The sequence below is a fragment of the Rattus norvegicus genome, chromosome 5 (genome assembly GCF_021556685.1).
Source record: "Rattus norvegicus strain SHRSP/BbbUtx chromosome 5, alternate assembly SHRSP_T2T, whole genome shotgun sequence".
NCBI lineage: Eukaryota > Metazoa > Chordata > Mammalia > Rodentia > Muridae > Rattus > Rattus norvegicus.
The window spans coordinates 55779335-55796228 of record NC_141538.1 but is presented as its reverse complement, the minus strand read 5'-3'; the positions used below and the strand labels follow the sequence as shown (position 1 = coordinate 55796228).

The following is a 16894-nucleotide window of genomic DNA, read 5'->3' as shown; positions in this document are numbered from 1 at the left end:
AGTTTGTCTGAACATATTGTTCTTCCTTGCTGCCACCTGTACGTCTGAGCTGGCTTCACCCACTGCGCCTGCTCTATTGTGTCTTTCTGCAGTGCTCATGCTCACTCACCAGCATCTGAAAACACTTTCACTTTCATATGGTCATTTAAAAGTTAAAACGACTCATTTAACTGCTTCACCTAGCAACCACCACTGATGGAATTCCCACTGGGAACTAGCAAGGATCCAGTATGCTGGATCCAGTAAAACTGGGAAGACCTCATAATCCAGATACCTTGGCTTTATCCATCATCTCAGCCTTGGGATCTCTGGGTACAACATCCTGCTGTTCAACTGAAGAGCCAGAAATTCTTGAAACTGAAATTCCATTTTTTTAGCAGGTCGAGAATGGCATTCAGACAGGATATCAAATTCTAAGACTAAGTCTTACTGAAATGAAAGAAACTGGGAAGATATGTCAACATCCTTTATCTACTATGAGACTAGTTCTTGTTTGTTTGTTTGTTTGCTGCTAAAAATGTGACCAGCCTGCTCTTCCACAACAGTGTCCGTGCATGTGCAAGTGCATGTACGTACACACACACACACACACACACACACACCTTGATTTATCTCTTCTCTTTCAAGCTGCTTTCCCTTCTGCATCTATACTATGGAATTATCCACTGCTACTTCAGTAAATATCGAACAGTGATTGGCACTCCAGTGAAAACAACAATCCACATCGCTTCCTTGCTTAGATTTTTATTTCACTTTTCCTCCAAACTTTGTAAGAAGCACTTCTCTGTGAACTAAAATTTCTGAGTCTTTATATCCGAGGCTGTCTTCAAGTCCCTTAAAGCCTATACCTTGCCTGTACTCTTCCCCAGTCTGCATTCTATTTCCCACCCTGTGGGTTTTTGTACTCACCCTTCTAGGCTGAGTATGCAGTAGAGATGCATGGTTTACAGTATGAGCTTCCAAAGGGTAACATGATTTTATGAGCTTCATTCACCATCAAATACACAGCAATTATGCTAGGTAAACAGCGAACTATCAATAATTTGTATGACCAAATTGATTAATTAATAAGTTGTATATAGAGTGCTGGACTTTGCCTCTGTACTATAGGGTGGATATAAAAATCTATTTTTTATTTTATTACTTATTTACAATTTTTATCTGCCCAAGGCCGGCCTTGAGGTAACAAGCCTGCTGTTACCAGCAGTCAGATGGGATTGCAGATGTATGTCACCAACCCAGTAGAAATTAAAACTCCTGCTAGGAAAAATCCAAATTGTTTTGAAGATTGACTTTTTTCACCATCGAATAAAATTATCACAACTAAGTAGATGATGATTGCTATTGAATGAATAAATCTATTTTATAAACCAAAAATTCGTATACTAGATTGCTAAGAAGCCACATGAGAATATTTGGAAATGAGGCCTTTGAGAGGTACTCGGGGTTAGATGAAATCATAAGACTGGTTTTTTTTAACTAGGATGTTGATAATACTTACAAAAAAGACATAACAAAAATTTGACTCTATTTTCTCAGGACAAAACAGATCATGAAAGGCCATAACGAAATAATTGCTTTTTATAAGTCATTATCTAACTTTTTAAAATTTTATTTTATTGGATATTTTTAAATTTAAATTTCATATGTTATCCCCTTTCCTATTTTCCGGTCCATAAACCCCCTATCCCATCCCCATTCCCCTTCTTCTATGAAGGTGTTCCTCCTCCCCAACTACCCACCACTTCCCAATTCCGGACCCTGACATATCCCTATACTGGGGGGTCCGGACTTGGCAGGAACAAGGGCTTCTCCTCCCGCTGGGGCCCAACACGGCCATCCTCTGCTAGATATGCAGCGGAGCCATGGGTCTGTCCTTGTGTACTCTATGGATGGTGGTTTAGTTCCTGAGAGCTCCCGTTAGTTGGTATTGTTGTTCTTATGCAGTTGCAAGCTCTTCAGTTCCTACAATGCTTCCTCTAATTCCTCCAATGGGGTCTCCAACAACAACAGAAGAGTGTTTCTCTTTCTCCACATCCTCACCAGCATCGGTTGCCACCTGAGTTTTTTTTATTTTAATCATTATTAAATTAGGTATTTCTTATTTACATTTCCCGGTTTCCAGGTCAACATTCTCCTAACCCTTCCCCCTCCCTTCTCTATGGGTGTTCCCCTCCCCATCCTACCCCCATTACCGCCCTCCCCCCAACAATCACGTTCACTGGGAGTTCAGTCTTAGCAGGACCCAGGGCTTCCCCTTCCACTGGTGCTCTTACTACGATATTCATTGCTACCTATGAGGTCAGAATCCAGGGTCAGTCCATGTATAGTCTTTAGGTAGTGACTTAGTCCCTGGAAGCTCTGGTTGGTTGGCATTGTTGTTCATATGGGGTCTCAAGCCCCTTCAAGCTCTTTCAGTCCTTTCTCTGATTCCTTCAACGGAGGTTCAGTTCTCAGTTCAGTGGTTGGCTGCTGGCATTCGCCTATATATTTGCCATATTCTGGCTGTATCTCTCAGGAGAGATCTACATCCGGTTCCTGTCAGCCTGCACTTCTTTGCTTCATCCATCTTACCTAGTTTGGTGGCTGTATATGTATGGGCCACATGTGGGGCAGGCTCTGAATGGGCACTCCTTCAGCCTCTGTTCTTTGCCTCCCTATTCCCTCCCAAGAGTATTCTTGTTCCCCTTTTAAAGAAGGAGTGAAGCATTTGCATTTTGGCCATCCTTCTTGAGTTTCATGTGTTCTGGGCATCTAGGGTAATTCGAGCATTTGAGATAATATCCACTTAGCAATGTATGGATACCATGTGTGTTTCTCTGTGATTGGGTTACCTCACTCAGGACGATATTTTCCAGTTACATCCATTTACCTATGAATTTCATAAAGTCGTTGTTTTTGATAGCTGAGTAGTATTCCATTGTATAGATGTACCACATTTTCTGTACCATTCCTCTGTTGAAGGGCATCTGGGTTCTTTCCAGCTTCTGGATATTATAAATAAGGCGGCTATGAACATAGTGGAGCATGTGTCTTTGTTATATGTTGGAGCATCTTTGGGTATATGCCCAAGAGAGGAATAGCTAGGTACTCAGGTAGTGCAATATCCAATTTTCTGAGGAACCTCAGATTTCCAGAATGGTTTTACCAGTCTGCAATCCCACCAACAATTGAGGAGTGTTCCTATTTCTCTACATCCTCGCCAGCATCTACTGTTGACAGAGTTTTTGATATTAGCCATTCTGACTGGTGTGAGGTGGAATCTCAGGGTTGTTTTGATTTGCATTTCCCTTATGACTAAAGATGTTGAACATTTCTTTAGGTGTTTCTCAGCCATTCGGCATTCCTCAGCTGTGAATTGTTTGTTTAGCTCTGAACCCCATTTTTAATAGGGTTATTTGTCTCCCTGCGGTCTAACTTCTTGAGTTCTTTGTATATTTTGGATATAAGGCCTCTATCTATTGTAGGATTGGTAAAGATCTTTTCCCAATCTGTTGGTTGCCGTTTTGTCCTAACCACAGTGTCCTTTGCCTTTCAGAATCTTTGCAGTTTTATGAGATCCCATTTGTCAATTCTTGATCTTAGAGCGTAAGCCATTGGTGTTTTGTTCAGGAAATTTTTTCCAGTGCCCATGTGTTCCAGATGCTTCCCTAGTTTTTCTTCTACTAGTTGGTGTGTATCTGGTTTTATGTGGAAGTTCTGATCCACTTGGACTTGAACTTTGTACATGGTGATAAAACTAAGCCACTACCAAAAGACTAAACATGGACTGACCCTGGACTCTGACCTCATAGGTAGCAATGAATATCCTAGTAAGAGCACCAGTGGAAGGGGAAGCCCTGGGTCCTGCTAAGACTGAACCCCCAGTGAACTAGATTGTTGGAGGAAGGGTGGCAATGGGGGGAGGATGGGGAGGGGAACACCCATAAAGAAGGGGAGGGGGAGGGGCTAGGGGGATGTTGGCCCAGAAACCGGGAAAGGGAATAACACTCGAAATGTAAATAAGAAATACTCAAGTTAATAAAAAAAAATGGATCAATTTTCATTCTTCTACATGTTGACCTCCAGTTGAATCAGCACCATTTGTTGAAAATGCTATCTTTTTTCCATTGGATGGTTTTAGATCCTTTGTCAAAGACCAAGTGACCATAGGTGTGTGGGTTCATTTCTGGGACTTCAATTCCACTGATCTAACTGCCTGTCTATATACCAATATCGTACAATTTTTATTACTATTGCTTTGTAATACAGCTTGAGATCAAGGATGGCAATTCCCCCCAAAATTCTTATATTGTTGAGAATAATTTTTGCTATCCTGGGTTTTTAGTTATTCCAAATGAATTTGAAATTTGCTTTTTCTAATCTATGAGGAATTGAGTTGGAATTTAGATGAGGACTGCATTGAATCTTTAGATTGCTTTTGGCAAAAATGGTCACTTTTTACTATATTAATCCTGCTAATCCATGAGCATGGGAAGTCTTTCATTTTCTGAGATCTTCTTCAATTTATTTCTTCAGAGACTTGAAGTTCTTGTCATACAGCCCTTGTACTTGCTTAGTCAGAGTCACACCGAGGTATTTTATATTATTTGTGACTATTGTGGAGAGTGTCATTTCTCTAATTTCTTTCTCAGCCTGTTTATCCTTTGAATAGAGGAAGACTACTCATTTGTTTGAGTTAATTTTATATCCAGCCATTTTGCGGAAGTTTTTAAAATCAGGTTTAGGAGTTCTCTGATGGAATTTTTGGGGTCACTAGCATATCATCTGCAAATAGTGATATTTTGACTACTTCCTTTCCTATTTGTATCCCTTTGACTTCCTTTTGTTGTTTGATTTGTCTGTCTAGGACTTTGAGTACTATAACAGAATATGTAGGGAGAGAATGGGCAGCCTTGTCTAATCCCTGATTTTAATGGGACTGCTTCAAGTTTCTCTCCATTTAGTTTGATATTGCCAATTTTTTTTTTGCTTTTTTTTATTAACTTGAGTATTTCTTATTTACATTTCGAGTGATATTCCCTTTCCCGGTTTCTGGGCAAACATCCCCCTAATCCTTCCCCCTCCCCTCCTTTGTGGGTGTTCCCCTCCCAACCCTCCCCCCATTGCCGCCCTCCCCCCAACAATATAGTTCACTGGGGGTTCAGTCTTAGCAGGACCCAGGGCTTCACCTTCCACTGGTGCTCTTACTAGGATATTCATTGCTACCTATGAGGTCAGAATCCAGGGTCAGTCCATGTATAGTCTTTAGGTAGTGACTTAGTCCCTGGAAGCTCTGGTTGCTTGGCATTGTTGTACATATGGGGTCTCGAGCCCCTTCAAGCTCTTCCAGTTCTTTCTCTGATTCCTTCAACTGGGTTCCCGTTCTCAGTTCAGTGGTTTGCTGCTGGCATTCGCCTATGTGTTTGCTGTATTCTGGCTGTGTCTCTCAGGAGAGATCTACATCCGGCTCCTGCCGGCCTGCACTTCTTTGCTTCATCCATCTTGTCTAATTGGATGGCTGTATATGTATGGGCTACATGTGGGGCAGGCTCTGAATGGGTGTTCCTTCTGTGTCTGTTTTAATCTTTGCCTCTCTATTCCCTGCCAAGGGTATTCTTGATCTCCTTTTAAAGAAGGAGTGAAGCATTCACATTTTGATCAACTGTCTTGAGTTTCATTTGTTCTAGGCATCTAGGGTAATTCAAGCATTTGGGCTAATAGCCACTTATCAATGAGTGCATACCATGTGTGTTTCTCTGTGATTGGGTTACCTCACTCAGGATGATATTTTTCCAGTTCCAACCATTTGCCTATGAATTTCATGAAGTCATTGTTTTTGATAGCTGAGTAATATTCCATTGTGTAGATGTACCACATTTTCTGTATCCATTCCTCTGTTGAAGGGTATCTGGGTTCTTTCCAGCTTCTGGCTATTATAAATAAGGCTGCTATGAACATAGTGGAGCACGTGTCTTTTTTATATGTTGGGGCATCTTTTGGGTATATGCCCAAGAGAGGTATAGCTGGATCCTCAGGCAGTTCAATGTCCAATTTTCTGAGGAACCTCCAGACTGATTTCCAGAGTGGTTGTACCAGTCTGCAATCCCACCAACAATTGAGGAGTGTTCCTCTTTCTCCACATCCTCGCCAGCATTTGCTATCCCCTGAGTTTTTTATCTTAGCCATTCTCACTGGTGTGAGGTGAAATCTCAGGGTTGTTTTGATTTGCATTTCCCTTATGACTAAAGATGTTGAACATTTCTTTAGGTGTTTCTCAGCCATTTGGCATTCCTCAGCTGTGAATTGTTTGTTTAGCTCTGAACCCCAATTTTTAATAGGGTTATTTGTCTCCCTGCGGTCTAACTTCTTGAGTTCTTTGTATATTTTGGATATAAGGCCTCTATCTGTTGTAGGATTGGTAAAGATCTTTTCCCAATCTGTTGATTGCCGTTTTGTCCTAACCACAGTGTCCTTTGCCTTACAGAAGCTTTGCAGTTTTATGAGATCCCATTTGTTGATTCTTGATCTTAGAGCATAAGCCATTGGAGTTTTGTTCAGGAAATTTTTTCCAGTTATTGGCTACTTTTTTGCTGTGTGTTGCTTTTACTATGTTTCTGTATGGCCCTTGAATTCCTGATCTTTCCAAGACTTTTACCATGAAGGGGTGTTGAATTTCATCAAATGCTTTCTCAGTATCGAATGAGATGATCATGTTTTTTTTTTCTTTGAGTTTGTTTATATAATGGATTACATTGATGGATTTCCATATACTGAACCATCCCTGCATCCCTGGGATGAGGCCAATTTGATCATGATGGATGATCATTTTAGTGTGTTCTTGGGTTCAGTTTGTGAGAATTTTACTGAGTATTTTTGCATATCAAACATACCTTGCCAACACCTTACTCTTGGACTTCCCAGCCTCTAGATCTGTGGGAAACAAATAACTTGTTCAGAAAATGTTTGTTATTGCATATTTATATTTTTATACTTGGTGCTGGGGATTTAGCTCAGTGGTAGAGCGCTTACCTAGGAAGCGCAAGGCCCTGGGTTCAGTCCCCAGCTCCGAAAAAAAAGAACCAAAAAAAAAATTCTTATATTTTTATACTTACATGTACATATGTACTTTTGTGTATGTTCAGAAAGTTGAAAGGGAGCATTGAATGCCTTGGAGCTAGTGGTACAGGCATTGGGAAGATGCCTGGCTTAATCGTGGATTCTCGGTCCAAACTTTGATCCTCATAATTGTTGAAAGATTGTTGTTATCCATTGAGCTATCTCTCCAGCTTGGAGAAATGTATATCATTTAAACTTCCTTCTCTATAATATTTTGTGGCAGTACCTTAAGCTAATACAAACAGCATAAATTTATGCATAAGAGAATATATAAATGGGTGACTAGAAAAGCTCTGCTTTCATAAAATCTGAGCAATCTGGGCACAAATCAAAAGAGGAGCAAAGACTCTTTGGATATGTCAGCTATGTCCTCCTTCTAGAGAACTAATTTTTAAGATCATCATGATCCAAAATTGCTGAATAGAGTTCCTTAGATGAGGTTTACTTTTAAATTCCAAATAATAATGGGAAGAATTAAAGAATATAGTAAGAGACAACAGGCCCAGGAGATGACTATGGCAAGACATTTTGTCTCTCTCACGCTCTGTTGCCTCCTACATAAACTAACAATGATAACCCCAATATGTCTAATTTTTAGCATTACAGTGATAGTAGAGTTCAAATGATGATAACTAAATGCCAATGTAACTGTCAAGTGCAAGATGTCATTAATAATATTACATCACTAAAAATCCATGGATTAAAGTTTGAAGAGATGCTCATATTGCTCTTTTGGAAGAGTTGAGTTTGGTTCACAGCACCCACATTGGATACCAGTACCTGTAACTAAAACTCTAGAAGAATCCTGCAAGTGTGATCTCTGAGCATACCTGCAACATAGGCAGATGTAATTAAAATAAAATAATTTTTTAAAAAAATATTTATTTAAATGGCACACTTTGTTTTGAAAATTAAATGTCTTACTTAAGGTAGTCATCCTAGGACTGACCAAGAACATTAATTGTTCTAGGTCAACAAAAACAATCCAACGAGCCATATTCTACAGGAAAGAACTCATTCCACAGAGGCAAAGTGAATTATGAGTGGCCTCAGAACACACTACCTGTACAAATGGATTCTCAACACTGGCCCATGTGCCTGGTTATTGAGTTATCTCTACCAACACATAAACAAATTTGTTTTCTTTTCTTTTCTTTCTTTTATTCTGGTAATTTCTTTTATTTTTTAACTTTTTATTGGTTCTCTTTTCACATCATGCACTTCAAACCCAATCCTACTCATCTGCCTGTCCCTCCACCCTTGCAACCTCAAAAGAAGAAAAAAATCTCATTGTCGAAGCCATAATGTATCATCACAGTTTGTCCCACAATATACCTTTTTGTCCATACTTCTTTTCTTGCAAGTGTTCATTGCCATGATTCATTTGTCTGGTTGCAGGCCTCTGGCTTCTGCTACACTAACAATACTAGATCCTCACTAGGATTCCGCTCACACATCCAGCTGTTGCCCTGTGTCATGGAGATCTTGCAGTTTTGGGTTCATAGGACTGTTTCCTTTATGTGTCCCGGCAGTTCATCAATGAGGTAGACATTGGGATTAACACATGTGCCTTCTGATTGTCAAATATAGTAGATTTTATTTCAAACCAGACCCTACTTCCCTTATGATATTCAAGTCTATAAAGACAACGTGTGTGAGTTCAGGAAATCTTCCAAAACCTGTAAATTGGGGGTAAATATGCCGCATCCTTATTGGCAACTTTCTGCTGTTTACAATTTAGCAAGAAATCTCTTGTTGATTGTTAATGGGCCCTTTGTTAATTAAGATTGACAGAGCATCTGCATTGTTATTTCAGGTTCTATGATATTTTTAAAGGACTATTACTATAAAATATTTTGTGCTAGTAGACATCAAAAAGAATATGTGATCCTGCATATTTTATAACTTGAGTACTGGCATAAAAAAACAACTGGCAGCCATGTTTCGCATCTGCAAATACTGCTTATTAAGCAAGTAAGAAGATGAGACGTCTATATTGTAGCTAAAACTCAGGAGAAAGGATGGTGATCAAGTATAGAATTTTAAGATGGGCTTTTGTCTGTAGCCTGTAACTAGGCACATGGTAGAAGTTACGAGGAAATTGCTTCGCTGAGCCCCATTATCCTGAAGAATTAAAGGAGCAAGCAAGGACATTGATGGACTCATAGACACATTATTGTTCACATTATATTGACAGCCTAGCTCAACTCCCAGGAATGTAAAGCGAATTGCTTATTCAGAGGTCAAATGGGTTTCGTAACAACACTTTCTGTATCTTAAACATCTTGTTAAGTCTACCTAAAAGGAAGAACATGGAGGAAAAAAGGGGGGGTAAGTTTTTCTCTCTCTCCAAAAGACATACAAATTTTTACCTTTCCCCAGTCTGATTATTTAAAGACGTCAGTTCAGATAGTTCCGTAAGCTCTTGAGCTTAGTGTGCCAAGGGGTCTCGTGCAGGCCCCAAGAGTATTCCTATTCTCCTACTAAGGTTTCCAACTAGGATGTCCCAAAGGAGTTGAGATCATGCTACAATTTCAGGAACACAGGGAGCCCAGCTGAGAAGCCTTTCCTCTTGGCATGAGCTCATGGCCCCACACTGTGATTGCCATATCGCTACCATGAACGGATATCTCAATAACCACGGTAAGTAGACAGATGAAGGCTAGCATTTAGGATGCATCTGCCCAATAAAAATAAGCCAACCTCTGATATTTGCCAAGCCTAGCTCTCTTCTACTGTCAAATGTATTATGCATATTTCTGCCACTGATCTGCCAATTAAAATCACAGAGAAGAATTCAGGCTTTCCCTGTGGCTCAGAGTCAGCAGACTTCATTGGTTTAAATATATGCCCCTGTTCTGACAATTAAAATTATGGACATTATGCTCGCTTTGTGACACACACAAGGTAAATTAAGGGAATACACTAGTGGGTTTCCAATACTGAAAATTTTGGGACTCTGAGCAAATTGGGATCTTGGGTTCTTATACAGCACTGATTTAGACAGAAAAAGTTACAAAATAACCAGGTTTTATTGTTGTATGCACAACGAGCTACATCTCCAGACCATTAGGTTCATGGCATAAGTAAAAATGAGTCAACATTTTTCCTATATCTGTGGACAATTGAGTATTGCTCTTTTTTGCACAGACTGCTGGGTAACTGCTTTTAGCACCTCATCATCAATTAAAATTGCTAAGTTTCTTATCTGAGAGTGAAGGTGGAACAGCCCTGTTCGTAAGCCAGATGTGACTGTTTTATACCATCACATCTCACCACATCTAAGGACAGTCCACCTCCGTCCCTTGGAAAACCCTTAAACTGAGCATTAATAATAAAGCTTCACTCTGTTAGGAAGCGATATCTTGGATCTATATATTTTAGAATTTTATAAGATACATTCGTACGTTATATATAGAGATCTATGTACTTATACATCTGTTCATGTGTGGGCCAATAATAAAAGTTTAAATTACTATAAATGTGAATAGGTAGTAACATGACCATCATTTGTTAGTTGTAAGCCATTGACCCCTTTCTTACACAGTCTTTTACCATAAGGCCATGGCTGGCCTGGACCACATAGACCAGTTTGGTCTGGAACTCAGAGATCTCTGCCTGCCTTGGTCTCTTTAGCACTGGGATTAAAGTCAGGTACCAGCAGGAATAAGGCCATTGCCCTTTTTACTGAGGTAAGTTTATGCTTCCAGAAAAATCACTGCTGCTACCAGATGCTTACTCACAGCACCCGTTTTTTATTTTCTTTTTGTTTTCTGTTGTGCTTTGTTTCATTTCCTGTAGGGTCAGTCATATGTTTATTAAAAGGCAATTATGAGAACCACCTGAGTTGTACCAAAAACTGTTCTACAGGATGGGGATGGGCAACGAGCAACCAAATACACATTTCAGAAAGAGACAGAACAAAAACACGGACATTGAAATAGGTTCTGAGACATGGCTTGGGTATTTTTTTATTTGTTCATGTGTCTGTGGCTAGAAAAGCCAGCAGTTTTCTCTCCTCCGACTCCCATTTTAAAGCAAACTGCACCCATAACTTAAGCTGGGACCTAGCGGCTGCCAGAATTACAAGAGGTTCAGTGGAATTGTCCGAGAGGCAAATACGTATCTTGGCTTCAAGCTGTGAGTTCAGGAATATTTGGTGTCCATTGATCTGGATTTTCTCTTCCTCTTCCTGGATTTCTCTTTCTATGATCTACTAATTCTTCATCAAATCGTAATCTGGTCCATTCACTGGATTTTGTGTTTTCAAAATGTTCTTCAGTGTAGGCCTTTGGGGATTGTCATTTACACTCACGGGTGCCATGCCTAGCAAGATCTGATGCAAAATAAACCACTTCTACAACGTGCCAATTGGCAAATGCTAGGTTTTGTTCAGGCAAACAGATTAGCCCTCTAAGGGTTAATTAGGAAGAGCCCCATTCAGAGCCTGGGATTGTTTACTTCAATCGTTTTCATGCAAACTGCCATGTTTCACTTGGGTCCTAATTGTGCCTGATGGACCTATTATTTTGTAATCAGAGCAGTTCCTTGGCTTGCTCTCTAGGGGTTAATTAAATGGATGAGGTAGTGCCCCGGATATTACTAGCAGACAGGACCACTTGAATTTTTCACCCACCACCTTGGAGAGCGTCCCGTTACTATGAACAATCGAGTTTCTCAGCAGCAGCGGTGCCTTGCACAGTTGGAGTTTATTAGGTTACTGTACCAAGACAAGCCTGACTGATCCGTCAGTGCAGTCCTGCCTGGCTTGGCCCTATTTCCGCTCAAAGAAGACTAGTGCCAGGGCACTCTAGAAACCCAGCCTGCATGTAGACAGCCCTGCCTACTGCAGAAGATGATTCCTGCCCCGGGTTAAACGTGTACAACTCGTGGAAATGCCAGTACCTTCCACCTGAAGGCACTTAGTGGCTAGAAAACCAGCAATCTACCCCGAAACACACTGTACTAAACACAGCAAGAGACCACAATGATTGGTAAGGTGACTAGACATTTCTCTGATGTTTTTCTGCCGCGGCTGCTGCTGCTGGAATCTGACTTTATGATCCCCATTCCCTCCCCCCTCCCTGCCCCCGTTTCTTTGTCTCTTCCAACTGAATTTCTAGCTTGTGATTCTTTCTGTAAAATGATCACACATTATTTTGTTTTATGTTATTTGTATTACTATTTTGCAACAAGCCTCCTGGGATTTAATAAGCAGGAGAGAGTATTGTGCGCTGAGGCGTGAAAGAGAAGGATAAATTCTAGTGCTCAGACAGCTAAGCCCTTCTGCATGTGGGACAGCTGGGGCAACAGCAAACCCGGACAGGAGGCTTCTGTACGTGAGGCTTTGTTCTCAGCCCCACAGTGTCAATTAACGAGAGGCTTTTCTGTACTGTGGAGAAGAATCTAAACTACAATCACAGGGAGCTTGGGATAGAAGCTTACAGCTGTATAAGTCGTGTTTGTGGAGTTAGTTCCTGAGCAGTCTTTGTAAGAAAGCAGGGCTGTGTTGAGAGCGGAATGTGTAACTTGATGGAAGATGTACATGATGCAGGGAAAGGCCCTGAATTATATCTTTATTTTTTAGTGTGTGAATTGAGAGGAGTCACTGTACTCCTCTTAATTCCAGTTAAAGTGGATCTAAAATATAAATCGACTTTGTGCTATAAAATTGTGAAAAATCAAGCATAATGTGTGATATGTATTACATGGCTTAAGTAATATATGAATTAATTAATTAATGAATGAATGGCTTAAATTTAAAGTATTTATAATTATGTGTGAAACAAAGAAATTTTAGCAAAGGATGATGTTATATTTCTTCATTTCAACATCTAAAATAATATGTTTCTAGACTATGGCCTGCAACTTGTGGATTGTTGCAGAAACTAGTCTGCACCTGAGGTCTTTTTGCTTTGCTTCTAATTATTTCATTTCTGTTGGAACAATGATGTTGCATCACTCTGAACCTATGTACACTTTTGCAGCACTGAGTAAGGAATAAATACAGTAATAAAATTATAGTAGGACAACAGACTAAGGAAATACGCGGATTAAGGAAACCAGTGAAAATAGAAAGTATGCTTGTGGTTGTATATGACTGGGAACTGTGAAGGTATGAGAATAATGATAGCGAGGACAGATAATTTGGAGAAATTGAAGAGAATGTTATGATAGCCACATGAGCCTATGAGAACACTGAAAGACTAAGGAAAGCACATTTGGGTAAGACATGTCGTGGGTTGAATGTGAGTCACACCTCAACATAACTGTCACTCAAACCTATATTGAGAAATTAAGATTCATATATGCACATACAAGTTAAACCATGCTGTGATGTTAACTACATGTGGATAGATGCCTCTAACATATTAGGTACATCCTAGTGGATAGATGGCTCTGGATAGAAAATGCTTTCTTGTTAATGAAATATTCTAATGAAACAAAAAGGAAGAAAACATAAGCCTTTTTAGAAGGAAGATTGTCACTAATCCCATGGCTACTCCCCACAGTGCTCCTGAGGCCTGCAGTCTATGGGGATATAGAAGGTACTTCAGCACTGCCTCTAAATTTGAAACGTTTCCACATATCTCTGGCTTTTTTCAGATTTGGGTTCCATTTCCCTTCTGTTTTTCCAATCTCTAAATATCAGGACTTGATCAAACTTGCTGGATCCAAGCTTCTGGAAATCCAAAGTCCTGATTATAAAGACATTCTGGCAGCATGGTAGAATACCTTCCATATAGAGCCGCCTTATTTATTCCTTTTGGGCCTAGATATTTCCTTGGTGGTAATAGTCGTAGTATTTCCAGGACTGTGAAAAACATTTTTTTTGTTCTTGTTCATTGTCACTCTTATCCCAACACTCTAAGTAACCTTGTTATGCCCATTTTGTACTTGTGGAATGTGAGACTTGGAAAGGCTTAAGCCAAAGTTAAAATCCAGGTGGTCGATGGTCTTAATCACTCATCAATCTGGTAATGCATAGTTTTTACTTGATTATCTGTGATTTCAACAAAGCTTGAGCAAGAACAGGGGCTCCAATGTTCATGGGATGATATCTAGTCTACTGGGAAAACCTTCCAAAAGAGGAAGGCATGCTAAGAAAAATAATGGCTTAAAGATCCTATCAAAAATTGCTATGGGGTGTGTGACAGCAAAAGGAAAGAGCAAGAGGGTATAAACTGAGCCATGAAGGAAGTATGGTATTTCCCAAATAACAAGGTCACTATATAAAAGTTCAGGTTCACCAACCAAAGAGTACACATGGAGGAACCCGAGACTCCAGCTGTATATGAAGCAGAGGATGGCATTGTCCGACATCAATGGGAGGAGAAGCCCTTGGTCCTATGAAGTCTCGATGCCTCAGTGTAGGAGAATAACAGAAAGGTGAGGTTGGTGTGGGTGAGTGAGAGGAGGAGCATTCTCACAGAAGCAGGGGGAGGAGGAATGGGAGAGGGGGGACCCGGAAAGGTGATAACATTTGAAATATAAATACATAAAATATCCAAAAAAAAAAAGAAAAAGAAAAAAAGAGTCCTGGTTCAAGATCAACCTAGGTTTCGCAGAGTCTGAAACACCAGTTATGCAGTACATCTTGTACTTGAATTTTAAATGTGGCTAACCTGGGTCTGACTATCTATTCCCATTTAATCTCCTTTTAGCACTAATATTTAAATCATGTTACTCTCAATATATCTGTATAAAATCCACATTCTCTATATATGGAGCTGACAGAGGGCAGAGAGCTCCAGCCTTTCCTTGAGGCATGCGTATACAATGGTAATTAACTTTAGTTCCAAAAGTAGACAGCTTAGGTTCAGAATTATTGGGTATGTTAAGGAAAAGTCATGAATATGGGGATATTTTGAAAGTATACTATTATAAATGTTATAAATGGATCATTCGTGTAGATGTGTCTATAATTGTGCCTTCACACAAAGGTTGTTTCTGATAAGAAATATTTTAAATAACAGTCTGACTGTGATCCCATAAGCCTGATAATTCTTTCATATCTGCTCCCAAAGAATAATATCAAATCCGTGGTGCCCCACACGATCAGCAAAGGCAGAAGAATTTTTTCTAAATGTAATGCCTGATTGTTGGCACTTTGGGCACCCAGTAAGATACTTGACACCATGGAGGTAATTAATTCTAACTTTTGTGGGGCAGCTAAGACTTATAAGAATTATAAATCCGTCACAATATTCTTTTGAAGGCTCCTACCAAGGACTGGGTGGCTTCAGCCAAACTCTGTGCAAGGACTGTGGGTTCTATTCAGGCCTGGGATTTTCACATGTCAGAGTGTCAGCTTCAGACTTGAAGAGAAGTTGTGTAGATGAGGTGAGACTATTGAACAGTGCATAGTTATTAAATATAGGAAGAGTTGTTCTCCATGGTAAAAGTACAGAGGCAGAACAAAAAAAAATGTGCTCCTAATACTTCCTATCCACCTATTCCAAAATCAACTAGTGGAAACCTACTCTGACCACATACTTCAATGAGGCTTCTCTTTTAATCAAATTATATCCCATGGCTTCAGAGAAAAAAAAGTTTTAAGAGACCAAATTTTGAGTACATTATTTTAAATAAAGTAATTAAAGAGCTAAACTGATACCAGATTTGGTTGTAAAATGGCAGGGTACTTTTTCCCTATTCATCTATGAAATATAACTTAAACTCAAAAGTAAGCCTAATTTGCTGTGTCTATGATGCAGATTAAGTTTTTGAGGGAAAAAAAATAAAACAGAAGCTCTAGAAGTCAATGAAAAGTCCAACTCAGAATCCACAAGCCAGTGCACAAAAAGTGTTTCAGAGTTTACTAAGAATGAACCTTGCATTCCTTCCAAGAGCTCTTATGTTTCATGCAAATACACTCAGCTAAATTAGATTGAACACATGTTAATACATTAAGAAGTGTCACTTAAGTAACCGTGCTTTAAATCCCTCAGAACCTATGACTAGAACTTGATAGAGTCACCTTGATATCTCACCCCCTGGCCATGCTTAAACAGGATAACAGTGAGCCATGCAGAAACAAACAAAACTATTTACTGACCGCAGAAGCCCTGGCACAAATTCTGGGCCTTATACTCAGGCAGAAGACTTCTCTATTATTAAGTAATTACCAACAAGGATGCAAGACACTAATTCAGCTTGTACATAGAGTTCAATCCCAAGAAAACTAGGAAAATTTTTTTCTTTTTTTAGCATTTTAGGGTAAAATTGATGGATTAAAATTATTTTAGGTTTGAAAGGCTATGTATTTGAGCTTTGTGTTTTCCTCAGAAGTAAGTTAAATTTTGGTAAAACCTCATGGACATATTTACATTTGAGAGGCAAAAGAAGTTGCCTTACATTATCACAGACTGGCAGTACTGCATTAGCAATAAAACAAAACAAAACAAAACAAAAACCAGGAAAAGGTGTAGGAAGTGCTCAAATCACTGGAAAGGCTACGTTTCTAAAAATGTCACCATGGAGGGTCAAGGCTTAGGTTTTACATAAATAGACAGTTAATGAAAATTGTATACCATTGATCATTTTAACCTGCACATGATATTCTACTTATAATTTGGCATACAAAAGTAATGTCAGTTGGATTTCTGCTTTAAATTTATAAACACATTTATTTAAAAACCTCCTCACCAAGAGGAAGACAAGCTAAATGTCTTTTTCTTATTTTATTTTATTTTTTGAAGTATAGATAGGAGAAAACTATATAAAACATTTACATATACAGCTTCAGATAGATAGATAGATAGATAGATAGATAGATAGATAGATAGATAGATAG

The 16894-nt window shown here is 39.3% G+C and overlaps 1 protein-coding gene across 15 annotated transcripts in view; it reads left to right on the top strand.

Moving 5' to 3' along the window:
- Lingo2 (leucine rich repeat and Ig domain containing 2) overlaps positions 1-16894 on the top strand; it is a 1315053-nt gene that overhangs the window by 1159215 nt on the left and 138944 nt on the right. For 2 of the 15 annotated variants that reach the window (NM_001436765.1, NM_001107926.2), the window contains 1 exon segment: positions 11901-12092. The gene's annotated coding sequence lies outside the window, so the exon portion shown is untranslated. 15 annotated transcript variants of the gene reach the window in all.